The sequence below is a fragment of the Callorhinus ursinus genome, unplaced genomic scaffold (genome assembly GCF_003265705.2).
Source record: "Callorhinus ursinus isolate GAN/ISIS: 27379988/994484 unplaced genomic scaffold, GSC_fseal_2.0 scaffold53, whole genome shotgun sequence".
Classification (NCBI taxonomy): Eukaryota; Metazoa; Chordata; class Mammalia; order Carnivora; family Otariidae; genus Callorhinus; species Callorhinus ursinus.
Window position 1 is genome coordinate 4,742,507 of NW_027397115.1, and position 14,932 is coordinate 4,757,438.

Below are 14,932 nucleotides of genomic sequence, written 5' to 3' on the forward strand. Positions count from 1 at the left end.
GCAACAAAAAAACAATTAACTTTCTCAAGAAAGCCAAACGCACTTTGTTTTAATCATCTCAATTGATAAAATCAAAGTCAGAAAAGAATACCCCAGAAAAAAAACCAAGAATCCATATTTTATAAATTTTTGGTTTTCCAGACTATAATTATAAAGTGTTATTCCCTGCAGGAATCAGACACTATAAATGGACATTCATTAAAAAAAAAGAAAGTTTAAATGTACGCTAAACCCCTCAACCCAGATGTTAATACTTACTGTGTGGGCTCTGTGTGTACCCTCTGAGCTGTGTGTGTGTACACATGGACTCATTGCATACACATTCATTGCCTTCACTACTCACACAAACGTATATCTATGTAAATATATGCACATATATAAATCCACAACTTATCACAGAAATGGTGTTATTCATGTGCACTGTTCTTTCTCACTCAGGAACATGTCATCCATTCGACAAATATTTGCTGAGCACCTACTATGTGCCAGATACTCTCGCAGGTGCTTAGAATAGCTCAGTGAACAAAGCAAAGATCGTTGCCCTCATAGAACTTAACTTCCTAGGCAAGGGACACAGCAGCAACAACAAAATCATGGAAAGGGGTTTAAATGTCATGATATATTAGAAAGGGATACACGGAAAGGGAAACAAAGGCCCGCTGAATAGACCATGGGGGATCACAGGTACAGTCAGAGGTGGGCAGTAGGCAATTTTAAAGAGAACTGTCAGGCTAGGACTTTGAGGAGGATTCATTTGAGCAAAGATCTTGACTAAAGAAAGCAAATGAGAGACGGGAGGTACTGGCGAAAGGGCAGTCAAGCAGAGAGGACAGGCAGGGCAAAAGCCTTGAATGAGATGTGGCTGGAAAGTTCCAGAAGAACGGGTGCCAAGGTGGGAGACAATGGGACCCAGGGTGAGAGGGGGAGGAGAGGAAGAAAAACAGCAGGGGCAGGGGACGTCGGAGTGGCAGACTGTGTGGACTTGTTTAAGGCCATTGTTAAGGACCTTGGCCTTTCCTCTCAGCATGGCAGGAATAAATATTGTGATTGATTGGGGATGGCGGCCATGGATACGGAAATGGAAGTAATGGGTGCGCAGCTGTTGTCACCAACAATGAAGGTGACATCCTTGGGCCCATCATCAGACGATCCCTGTCAGCGCACCAATTTATGGAAAGTACGGCGGATGAGTTATGCAACATGGGCTTTATATTTCAAATTTGTGATGGATACAGTGGACGTTCCGAGACCTAATTCAAACATACCAGTGAAAAGCAGATTCAGCTTTTTCATGCAGTGATGGAAAAGGTGCACATGTGTGCACACACGCACACACAAGGACAAGGGGGAGAAGGTGACTCTGGACAGGAGACCGGTGTTAGAGATCGGTGGATCCGCACACATTTTTTCTAGTGAGTACAGATCCTTCAGCAGTTCGGGGCTAGAGGTCAAAATCTTGCACAACTACCACCTGCTCCGTGGTCTGGATCTAGTCAAGGACAGACAAAATGCTCTCCGGGCTTTTCTCCCCTCTGTCTTAGCCATGCTGCTCCCTACACCTGGCCGGTCCCTACACCCTGACCTGCTCTCCCAACCACAACCCCCGCCAACAACAAGCTCCCTTCGCTCCAGCAACACTTGGTCCTTGACATCCCTGCCTGGGGCTTCTGCCCTCCCTGCACCCTTCTTAGAAGGCTCTTCCTCTAGACTCTGTGAGGTTGACCCACTTCAGGTCTTTGCTCAAAATCACCTTCTCATGGTGACTCTCCATGAACCCCCTACTTAGAATTACAACACCCTGCCCAGAGCTCCCCAGGCCACTGCCGCTTGGCTTTCTGGGCGGTGACCATCGGCAGCTGCCAGACCACAAATACTGCCTATTCTTGACTTCCCTCAACTAGAATAGAAGCACCATGAGGGCAGAGAATTTTATTTTATTCTCTTTTATTCACTGTGGGATCTCCATTGTCTAATGCACATAAGAGGCCCTCGGTAGACACTTGCTGAATGAGTGAACGAGTGAACGGCTCTAAGGAGCCGTGCACTGTATGGGTTTGCCTCTTTTGTGCCATCACAGCATCTGCTCTTTAGCAAAAAAATCACAGAAACCTGTCCAGTAGTCCCTTGAAATAGGGGAGAAGGGGCTTCTGTGCAGGGCAGTAAGATGGGCAGGCTTCCTGCATGCCACTCCGGAGAGGGGGCACTCAGGGACCAGACACCAACTGTCGCTACCACACTGGGCTCTCTCACCCCATGGCCAGACAGCTAAATCTACCAATCTCCTTTGTTTTCCATCAGTTTTACAACATTGTCCTTCTCTTCCATGGCCTCACCCTCCTCCAAGGCTCCAAAAATCCTCTGGAGTGTCCTGTGTCCTCCCTCCACAACACCTACCTGCCCAGGGGGCAATGCCTGTTTAGGCTTCCACACTCTTCCTCATTCTTCAGGCATCACCTCCTCCAGGAAGCCCTCCAAGGCCATTCCAGTTAGGATTAGGTCCCCCTCCTCTGGGGTTCCAAAATACTCAGGACTCACTTACCATCAGAGCCCAATCACCACACTGAACACCATGGTATCTCTGCCCTCTCAGGCTCTCCCCCATGGTATTAAGCGACTTGAGAAAAATCACTTCAATATGTGGTTCTTTATGTTCCCTACAACCTCACACAATGCTTGGCACATATCAAGGGCATTCGTCCATTTAGGGAATGAATAGATAAATGAATGAATGTATGTATATGTGTTACTTTGGGCTTTTTTGACGAAGACAATACGATCACTCCATTCATGATTACTCCCTGCTCCCCTGGGCACATTCAGCTTTAAGCAAAACAGTCTGTTGAGAAAAGATGAAATGAAAGACTCAACAGGGAACAAATCTGGGGGATCCCAGCATTCCTAACGTCCCCAAATTATTTGTTCACATAGTTAAATAACGTTGTCGGATATGTTTGGAACACCAAACTATTGGATGTCTTAAAGCGAGTGCCCTGTGGGTTGCTAGGCACACCGAAGGCATCATCCTCGTGGGTCAAATAAGGGAAAGGAACATCCAGCCACCAGGATGGCCCCATGAGGGTACATCCCAGGCTTCCCCACACAACAGGAGAGTGGGGAGGAGATTTGGCAATGACTGAGTTAACTCACTCCACATCTGCAAGGCTTCAGTGGAATTACTCCTGCCCCAGGGTGGAATCCAGTGCCAAACACTTCTCTCTGGCACACCTCTTTGGGATTCCCGGGCCCCAGGGGATGGGAGGGCTGAAAAGGGGCACATTTAGATAGCAGAGGGAAGGTGATCTTGAGTCTCTATCTCCTGCAGAAAAGAAGTACTGCTATTTCTTACAGAGAATCTGAATAAGTTGGTACAAGGGAAAATTCTTCTTCTCTACAGGCAACTTTGCATTAAGAGGTTTTCTTATCACAGCAGGATCTATCATGTGTTTGTCTCGAATTCACTTGGTGTGTTTTTCTGCATGCAATTGAAAAAATAAAGAAAACTAATCTTTTGTGTCAGATATTTGCATACAAATGATATCTGGCACTTTTATAACATGAATCTTCAAGGTGCTCTGATGTGTATAATTTTATAATGGGGGAAATACACAGTTTTCTAATAACCAATTGCTTTCTTCACAGATGGATCTATAAGGGAGATCACAAGGCAAATGCCTTTGCCATCACAAGACAAAAAAAGAAAAGAAAAAAAAAAAATCCCACAACAACAAAAATAAACCAGCTCTGAAATTCTTACAGCTTCTTCCAATGAAAGGTAGTTAAATGGGTCTTTGAATTACCGGATCCTACACTGTGGTCTGATTGTCTTGCTTAGAGAATGAGTTTGACAAACACTTCTACAGAACAACATTATTAGAGAAGCAATGCTGAGATACCTCGGTAATGATTACGGGAAGGAGCCCTGGGCCTTAACTAAATTCAAGGGAAAGGTATCCCTCTTTTGCCAAAGCTAGGCCGATCCTGTCTTAGGAAGATTCCACTTTCGAATTCTGATGTGTCACACAGCGAGAGAGAAGGAACTGTGCAACGGGCTTGGAGCTCACAGCCACGTGGAAGGAAATTAAAAGCAACACTGACTACCACGTGGAAGGAAATTAAAAGCAACACTGACTACCAGATACTGGGCGTTGTGTGTATCAACTCCTACAGTCTCCAAAGATCACCACCCTACACACGGTGCTTGCTGCCCGTGGGCCTTCAAATCACCGTGGAACGGATACATCAATCAGTCAATCTATTTTATAAAACCAATGCCCGAAGAAGCTTGCCTAAAGTCACGCTGGGGTTCAAACCCGGTTCTACTAAACACAGAAGCCCTTTCTGGTGCCCCTGGCTTCCTCTGTTGAATGAAGGCATGTTCTGGTAGCCACAGAAGGAAGATATGGGAATGGAAAATGAACAAGAAACAAGACCAATTCCTTCTTGAAATGAAGAGATACCCCAGGTCACATGATGACTTTCATGGGCCTATAAATACTTCTGCCTTCATGGGCCCCTTCTTCCATAAAATGGTATTAAAATTTATATTATACAACTGAGTTTGTAAAAAAAGACCAATATAAGCCAAGTTGGATTTTTCTTCTGATTTCAAAAGAGTGTAAAAGATTTTTATGGGCTTTCAAAAGTATCATGGGTCCCAGGCACCCCAGGCCTTGTACCTACTGTGTCTAACAGACAAGGGGGCCCCGGCAGCATCAAGTAAAGAGGCCATCAACTAGAAAACCCCCACACAAAAAGGATATACTCAGCCCACAGGCCTACAAGTTTGTGACGCTCACAGTGCTTGCCAAGAACCATGGAAATAAATACCTAACAGTTCAATTACGATTGTGTTTGGTTCCAGATACTAGAGACCCACCTAAGTGGCTTGCCCACACAGGAATTTTGCATATGAAATAATTCCAGGCAAGGGCCGTCCAGGGTTGGCACAGCTGCCCATGGGGGGTCCACAGAGGACCCATGTCCCTCTACTTTCCTCTCTGGCACCCTTCCCGCGTGTCTTTGCTCCTCGTGGAAGGAAAAGGATGTCGCTTGCACGCATCCCGCCTATATCCCAGGCAAGATCCAGAGGAAAGTGCCAAAGCTGAAGGATAAAAGGCTTTGTTTTACCGGGGAAAGGAAGCCTTCCGCAGGCCAGAATTGGGTTCTACAATGTTCCAGGGCATCTGGAAAGGTAAGTTCTTTCAAGTGGAATCATCGCTTCCCTCACAGGAAATCAGGTTCATAAGGGGAAAGGGTCAGTAAGGGAGAAAAATGGAGCCCAAGCAGGCAGGCAGGCAGGCAGCAATGTTGGCCTCAATGGCCGTAATTTCTATAGAACAAAACTCTCTGGTCCCGATGAATGACCAAATCTTTGAAAATACCACTCAGGTCAGGAAAGTTTGAGTGTAACAGAAAACAGGGAGAGGTTTTTGGCTTCCTCTAGAAGGAGAGAATAGGGGGCACTCTGCCCTCCGTCAGCCTCCTGGGCAAAATGAGGAGGTGATGTGAGGTCACGCTGTGTATTTGCTAACATGTCTGCCGCAACCGCGTCCCCAGGCTGTATTCATTTTTATAAATCACTTATTTGCTGGTACAAGACACTGGCGGTGTCTTTCTAGGCCAGTAAAAATAGGTGTGTCATTTGCGTCTACCTCTGCCTGCCTAAATCTTGTTGACTTGCTAATTTTTACCTCAAGTGCTATTCCCTCCACAGGGATGTTGCCGGATGCAGCCCAGCAGGCCGAAAACACCTCTGGGTGCTCTCCTGACCTAAGCTACCCCAAACTCCGCTCAGCAGGGCCTCTCGCCCCGGACAGCAAGACACACGGAACCCTCACTACCGAACGCCCTTCTTGGGAACCAAAGCTCACGGTCAGGGTTGGCGAACTGAACTAGGAACAGGACTTGACAGAATACTCTGTTGTTCTGCAAGGGGCGGATTAGGGTAACCAACTGTCTGGTTTGCTTTCTTTCAGTGCTTCTCAAATGGGGGAGTGCTCTCCCAGGGGACACGTGCCAACAATTGGAGATACTTTTGGTGGTGGGGTGACGTTACAGATATCTAGTGGATAGCGATCAGGGATGCTGCTGAACATCAGACCGGCACAGAACTGTCCCCCCCACAATGAGGAATGACCCAGCCCCAAATATCCATAGTGCCGAAGCAGAGAAAGCCTACTTTATTTGAATCTGCACAAAGTCTTGCGACATAGGAGCTGGAACGTCAGCGAGGCTAAGGGTCCTGTGAGGGGTCAAAGGACCCATAAGTAGTAGAGCAGGGACTAGAATCTGGGTGTGAGGCCAAAGCCCATGCTCTCAACTACCCAGTTTTGGATGCCTTCCCGTCTTCTCCGCGGGCAGAACAAACATCTGCTTCAGCCTGCTTTGACTCCTGCATCCAGCACAGGGCTCGGCGATTCAGAAGTAGTATTTGTCCATTAGCAGTTCGATAATCTAGGAGCAGCCAGAAATGGGGCTTTTTTAAGTCATATTTTTACTCCTATTCTTTTCCTTCTTCAGTCCTAGCGCCTGTCTAACCACATGCCCAGTGTTTATTCTTAATCTTCCACAGTTTGAATTTTCGCTTTTCCTTCTGCTGGTTGTGAAGACTTGATCTTTGCTTCTTGAAGCCTCACTTCCCTCATCTGTAAGAGGCAGATAGGCCTCTGTCCAGGCTTGTGGGGAGGATTAAATGAGATAATGTGTGAGTTCTGCGCCTGGCACAGTAATGAACACACAAGAACACATTAGCTCTCCTTGTTCCAACCTCTAGTCTTCTGGCCGAAAAAGTGGCTCAGATGGCAGGTGAAATGGAAGTTACTTCCACGTATCAGAGAGCATTTTAAGACTATTAGAGTAGGATTGGGTTTTTTTTTTAAGAAGCTTTTTTTTATTTTTATTTTTTGAGAGAGAGAGAGAAAGAGAGAGCGAGCGGGGGGGGGGGGGGGAGAGAGAATCCCAACCAAACTCCCTGCTGAGCATGGAGCTCAACATGGGGCTCGATCTCAGGACCCTGAGATCATGACCTGAGCCAAAATCAAGAGTCAGATGCTCAACCAAATGAGCCACCCAGGGCCCCAGGATTGTCTTTTTCCTTTTGTTTTAACTTTGTTGATTCTGGCACGCCGTGAAAAATGTAGCTTAGGTTACGAAAACAGGACACATACACATACACACACGCCTAAAAAAAAAAGTTTAAATCTTATACTTGCTGTTACTAAATAGGATTCATTCTGATATTTTCTATTTCAGTTCTTTTTTTTTAAATGCTGGCTGTAACAATTACATTTATTTTACCTGCAAGTTAAAAATACTATGTATTGTATGATTCCATTTATATGAAAGTCTAAAACAGACAAGACTATAAGGGTGAGAAAACAGATACGTCATTTCTCAGGGCCACAGGGGAAGCTGACAGCAAAGGGACTGGAGGGAAATTTTGGGGTGATGGAATGTTCTAGATCTTGATTGTGGTGGTGGTTATAGGACAGTGTAAATTTGTCAAAATTCATCAAACTCCAAATAAAAAGGGTGGATGTTAACTGGAGTGCTATAAACACTAATTGTTTCAGAGTATTGTGATAGTTAAATGCCAGTGTTCTATTCTACTTGATTTGAATTCCCTCACGTTCATATGACATATTACAGGAATACTCATATTAACTATCTGAGAAGCAGAGAACCATGCACCTTTGTTGGCCAGCCATCAAAATAGCCATCGCCATCAAAACAGATACTAGGGCCTTATTAGCTCACTCAGTGATCACAACTAACTCTGTGTTAGAAGTTGTTTCAGTGATTTTAGAGAGGAGAAGACCAAGGCATGTACAGGTAACAACACCTGTCCAGGTTTATGTAGCTAATAAACGGTAGAAGGTGAGAGTCAATCCTAGGGTCATCTGTGACACAATAATTCATGTTTGGTTTTTACCCAACACTTGTTATCTCCCGGTGATAGAGTTTAGGTGAGGATTGGTTGCCAGAAAGACCAAGACTTGATTAGAAGATTGGAACTTTCAGCCCCACCCCTGACCTCTGAGGAGGGGAGAGACTGGAAATGGAGTCCCATCACCAATGGCCAGTAATCTCATCAATCATGCTTATGCAATAGACCTACATAGAAACCCCTAAATAACAGTATTTGGAAAGGGATTGGTGACCATCCTGTGGTCTCGGGAAGATGATGTCCTCCATGCCCTTCCCTCATACTTTGCCCTATGCATCTCCTCTGTTGGGCTGCCCCTGAGTTGCATCCTTTATAATAAACTGGGAGTAGTAGATAACATGTCTTCCTGAGTGCTGTGTGCTGACCTAGCAAATTACCGAACCTGAGGAGGTGTCCTGGCAATCCCTGATTCATAGTCAGTTGGTCAAAAATGCAGGCAGCAAGCTGACCTGGGGACAGTCTTGTGGGACTGAGCCTTCCCCCGTGGGGTCTTCATGAACTCTGGGGACTCAGAATTGAATTGTAAGGCAACCTGCTGGTGCCAGAACTGGTTTCTGGTCTGGAAAAAAAAAACCCACACATTTGGTATCAGAAGTGTTGAGAGTGAAAACAAAGCAGGCGCTCTGATCCCATGACCCATGGTTTAACCCTCGGGGGCGCGACCTCCCGTACTAAGGCAAGTCTTTATTTTCTATTCCCCTCAAAGCACTCCCAGAGTCATTTGGCTTCAATGACTATTTGCCATTCTTAAATGTTGGATCCAATCTGCTGCTGCCTCTCAAAGAAATAGATCTTACATGTTTTGACAGATGTTAGATGTTACATATCAAATAATACTCCAGCACCAAAGCAATATTACAACAGTTTGATTTTCTATAAGAAGGCTGATGAAGAACAACAAATACAAATGTCTTTTTCAACAAATTTAAGGGAAAGCAAAGACCAAGTTCCCAGCATTTGCGGGCTTTCCAGAAAACTGTGGTTTCATCACACCGGCTAGTTGATTAATGACGTCTGGACAAAGGTATTTACTGAACTGTCACGTCTATGACAAAATTTCCCATGCTGCCATTGTTAAAGAAAATGAATTAAGGGATCAGAGATTTAAAGTCTCAAAAATGGCTCGGGGGGGAAAAAAGGAACAAAAATATTAAATAATTAGAAGAACAAGATTAAAAGAAGAAAGGTCCCCATGTCCTACCCTGAGAAACATGGTGCCATTTCCCCGTGCATTTCAACTCTTGGTCTCTGTCCCCACTTGTAAGACTATTTTTAGCAATAGCTAATAACCATAGTTAATACCAATGCAAACCCAATTTAATTTGGGATTTATATGGAAGGTCTACTCTAGATTTTAGCTCACAGATGTTTATTTTTCCTTCTATCTTTGGACCTAGGAGGCATTAACCAGCATGGATTCTCTTTATATTGGTTTATATTAGTTTCTTTTTTAAAGAAAAAGCTGGGAAATTTCACAAATCCAGAGTTCCAGCTTTGAATTAACCAAAGACACAAAAACAAAAACCCTGATGATTTAGCAACTCTTGGCCTCACGTGTTACTCCAAAAACAAAAACAAAAATCCAAAAAACTAATGCTGTCTCTTACTGCTGACAGACTGTTCGATGAAATAGTGACAAGGCCACTTGTAATTCTCACTGGCATACTCTGGAAAGGCAGCCAACATCGTCCCATTGCGCAGCAAGGAACACCAAGGCTAAGCAGAACAATGTAATTAATTGCTCCCCAGTGTACTAGAAGCAATGCCTGTTTTAGAATTCTGACCAGCTTAATTCAAGGAATTAAGCTGGTCAACCGGTAAGTGGGGATTCCCACTTACCGGTTGTGAGAATTTAAATAATTCTGCTACCCTCTGCATCTCAGCTTCCTCTTCCTAAAATAATACCACTCATGTGTGGGTGAGGGTCAGACAAGACAGTTTATTAAAAATCTCTGGAAAATAGCAATTTCTCATTCAGTATTATTCCCTTTGTCTCTCTTCTACAACATGGAGGTCATGGTTGTCCCATAAATAAGGCCCGAAGCGTCTTTCATTTTAAACATAGTCTCTCATTTCATGCCATCTTGGAGGAGAGGCACTTGATTTGGGCAGAACTCCAAAGTTTTCAAAAGATACACTTGAGGAAATCCTGGTCAAGCCCTGTCTGACCCCTTCTCTATTAACTGACATTTCCCCCAGGCAACGAAAGGACCAGAATTAGATACTGGGCTTTTATAACTTCAGAGCCCATTCTTCCTATTGTTCTCTGCTCTTTTCTTCCTTCTCCAAGTAAATCACAGGATCATCAGAAACCCTATTGAAACCTTTCTAGGACTGCACTGTGATCTTTATCTTCAAAGCCATCCTGCTAGGCCTCTGGCTCACAATTTGCATGACAGCTAAAGGAAAGTAAATTTGGGGGCTGGCTTCCTTTGATAACCAAATGCTTCTCTTTCTTTGTTATGAAGGTACAACTTTAAAAGGAATTCAGCGATGAGGAAAATAATTCTACAGTATTTAGCGAGGTGCAGTCACTGTGACTGGCTTGGGGCATTCGCTCAAAACAGGAACTGTGCCCCGTGTCTTCAATAGAGGTCAATTATCAAATAACTGGACTGGAAGCTTAAAAGGCGAGCACCAGTTCTGGGTGGGAGCCTCGTGTGGAAGCAGGAGAGAGGCCCAGAAAGACACCCGAACATAATCCGCTGTCCTGCTCACCTCACCCTTCCTTCGAGGAGCACCTTCTGCACAGGACTGGCCACAGAATCTGTGAGACCAACAAAAATGCAGAGCTCCTTGTGCAAAAAGCAGAAAAGAAGTGCCAGTTAAGGAACATGAAATGTCATGAAATGCCAAGCTTTCCCCCACTCGTCACCGTGTTTCTCACTTGCTATTAGCGTCATTGTAGGAAAAATGAAAATTCTAAGTTATTAGCATGAGTTTTACTGTTCATCTTTATATTGTGCAAGTGTCCAACTTAATCCCTTGCTAAAGTACTTCTGCTTTTTATCAGAGCAAGTACTCAAAACCCAGCTTCACAAAAAGGGCATCACAGAAGTGAATTTAGTGTGATCTAATGTGGAAATTGAACAGCCTCTAGCCAGCAGCTCCCAAGGGTCCAATACATGTTGAGTACCACCGTCTCCGGCAAAAACTCAATATACCCACACCACCTCTGTGAGTTCACTGCGGCACCCCAGGGCACCTTAGCACACAGTCTGGGAAACACAAGTGTAGAAGTAAAGAGTGTCGAAACTGGAGTCACACCATCCTGGAGGCAAGTTGCTTCAAGTCTCAGCGCGTAGGTTCTACTTCATAAAATGGGGGGTGGGGGGTCACCTCACAGGGATGATGTAAGGATGATGTTCAGCACACACGAGTTCCAGAAATGTTAGACCTGTCTGGCACGGACCGCTCTATAAGAGAGACACTACTCATCTGAGGTAGAACCCATATGATGTATACCGTGATTTAATGATGCATCTGTTGTGGACTCACTTTCCATTTATTTATAAAACGAACATTTATTGAGCACCCACTAAATTCACTGGGTATTTTGTTTAGTACCGGGAGTACAAAGCTAAGCCAAACAGACATAACACCTGCTCTCAGGGAGCTTGAGAAGCATGGGAAAGGCAGACAATCCAATAACCACACGAAAATGCCATTCTAAACAGTAATGTGTGCTACGCACGAACGCTTCATAAAAGCTTAGGACCGGTGACTTTGTCTGGTCTGGGAGTCTCAGGAAGGAACTCCGACAACCTGGTGTTTAAGTTGAAGTCTGAAGGGTCAGTTTGGCAAGAGTGGAGGAAGATAAGATTTTCCTAGGCCAGTGGAACTGTAGAAACAATGACCTCTGCCGTGGGGGAGGGCTGAGCACTCCCATGCACGGAGAACATTCATTTCACAGGTAACACCGAAGATGGGAGACATGTGCAGTAGCAAGGATCCTAGCCATCAGCTGGGGGACAGCCAAGCTCATACAGATCAGGGCCCAACAAGCCTTTCCATACGGGCCTGTCACAACCACTCAGCTCTACAGGTGTCCCACAAAAGCAGCCAGAGATAATACATAAACCAATAGGCATGGCTCTGTGCCAATAAAATTTTATTTACAAAAGCAGTTAGTAGGGGTGCCTGGGTGGCTAAGTTGGTTAAGCGTCTGCCTTTGGCTCAGGTCATGATACCAGGGTCCTGGGATCTGGGATCAAGCCCCATGTTGGGCTCTCTGCTCAGCAGGGAGTCTGCTTCTCCCTCTCCCCACCCCTGCTCATGCCCTCTCCAAATAAATAAAATCTTTAAAAAAGAAAAAAAAAGGCGGGGGGCAGGATGTAGGTCGACTTTGGCCAGTTTGCAGACCCTTTCTAAGAGAAGGCTTCCACGTGCGCCACATTGTTTGGGCCTAGAAAGGGTAACTACCTACTGAAAAGACAAATGATTAAAACTGGTTCTTTGCCCCTTAGGGTTTCCAATGTAAACAAGCAAATAAACAAAACATGTAAACAATACAGAGACACAGAGCGGAGCTGTCATGGTCTGCCAAAGCTCAGACCAAAAATACTGATCTTTACCCACCCATCTTCAACATCTTCAGTCCACTCAAGCAGCTCCTGCTTTTCAGCAGAGGTAAATGCAACAGTACTAAAGGCCAAAGAAAAGCAAGTTGCTCTTGCAGTAAGGCTGGGAGAAGCCTGGCGCAGGAGGAGGGGTGGAAGGCTGGCTGGCTAGTGGCTCAGCCCTGAGTCATCAACAATAGCAACTGGACTCTGGCCCCTTCCTCACCCTGCTCATCTTCTCCAGTCTGTGCTTTGCTTTCGCAAGTAGCTCTTGGGGGGCGGTTTCCTATTAAAAAAGAACAGTGCAGGAAGACCTTGCACTTCAGACATCTTAGAGAAACAAAGAAGGTCAAACCGAGTCTCCTTATTAGTTATAGCAACAAAGAAAATATCCCCGAGGCCCTGAAAAGGCCATGTGGGAGCCCACTTCCAGAGCCACAATCACAACACATCTCCCCATCCTGTGGGTAGCCCACACGCAGGATCACACTTGTACCTCTGTGCCTGAATTCCCACATCTTCTGGCATCCCAGTTCTTCCTGCTGACTTCCTGGCCCTGTCCTGGTGAAGAACACCTTAATGGGGGCACCTGGGTGGCTCAGTTGGTTGAGCGACTGCCTTCGGCTCAGGTCATGATCCTGGAGTCCTGGGATCGAGTCCCACATCGGGGGGGGGGCTGCTCAGCAGGGAGTCTGCTTCTCCCTCTGACCCTCTTCCCTCTCGTGCTCTCTGTCTCTCATTCTCTCTCTCTCAAATAAATAAAATCATTAAAAAAAAAACACCTTAATGATTGCCTCTAGAGGCCAGATCTCACCATTTTTATCTCCTTAAGGTTTAAGACAGGATTTTATACCACCTGCCCTAGAATTACCTACAGACACTGATTGGAAATGTAGAATCATGGGCTCCCCACCCAGATCCACTGAATGAGTATCTTTTGCCAACATTTGAGAACTACAAGCTCAGAGAGTAGAATGCGGGTGGCTCCATCTTATTCAGCACAGCTGTAGGTAAATGATTATCACAAGGTCCTGCCTTGGCTGAATCGAATTATCACAGATTGAGCCAATGGGCTTACTCTGAAATCAGCCAACTGTTGACTTTCTTCAGAAGATGGGCAGCCTTACCTCCAATATTTAACCCAAAGAACTTAAAACCTCAACATGAATGGAAAGTATTGAGATTGCTGTCTTAACGGGAATCTGAGAATGGATGTAGTTTTTTCCTGGGACTAGAGGGAAGATTTTGTTAACACAGGTGACCCTTGAGCAACACAAGGGTAAGGCACACTGAATCCGGCTCTGTTGAAAACCTGAGAATAACTTGATTCCCCTTAACTTAAAAATCTTAACTACCAACAGCCTACTGTTGACTAGGAGTCTTTCCAATAACACAGTTGATTAACACATGTTTTGCATGTTGTATGTATTATATATTATAGTCTTATAATAAAGTAAGCTGGAGAAAAGAAAATGTTAAGAAAATTATTATGAGAAAATACATTTACAGTACTGTATTTATGGAAAAAAATCCACATATAAGTGGACCCACACAGTTCCTGGAAACTCCCACACACAGCCTGGCACACTCAGGGATGATACTGAATAAATACTTGGGAAATGAATGAATGACTTTCAGAAACCCAAATAGTCTTACCCATGAAAGCATTTTAATAACTACTACATTAATCGGCCTCAAACTGAGTAAAAGATCTTTATAGCACTGGCCCTGCATGCAAAGGGGACACATAGAACATATACTTTATTCACCAATCTCCCCACCCTATCTCCCACCAAAAAAATTGTTGCTTTTCTTAGTATATAATTAAAGCAGAAACAACAACTATGTCTAAGAAGAATTCTGTAGCTTAACCTCCGGATTCAGCTCATTTCCAATGTTGGCACAGGTACTTTAGAATATAGTTTGAATCATGTACAAATCCACATGGCTTTGAAAACCTCCCCCTTTTCTTACATTACATGGTCACCACCTGGGTTAGAGATTAGAAAAAGACAAAGAAAAAATCATTTCTAATCCCTATTCCCTTTATTTAAGGTCTAAGATTAAGGTGTTTAAATTTTTCATGATTTCGGTCCCAAACCTGAAACTAATAAAAGGGAGTATTTGAGGTTCTTATAATTTAGAGTAGGGGTTGGCAACTACACGGTGGGTGAATCCAGCCTGCCATTTGTTTTTGTAAATAAAGTTCTATTGGCACACAGCCATGCCTATCGGCTTCTGTATTATCAATGGTTGCTTTTGCAGTACAGCAGAAACAGAGACCATATGCCTAAAATATTTAGATTCTCACCCGTTAAAGAAAAGTGTGCTGCCCTCTAAGGCAGCACGTGTTAGGGCTTGATATAGTAGGCTCAGGAATCAGATTGCCTGGGTTCAAATGTGAGTCTGCCCTTTAGTAGCTGTTAAA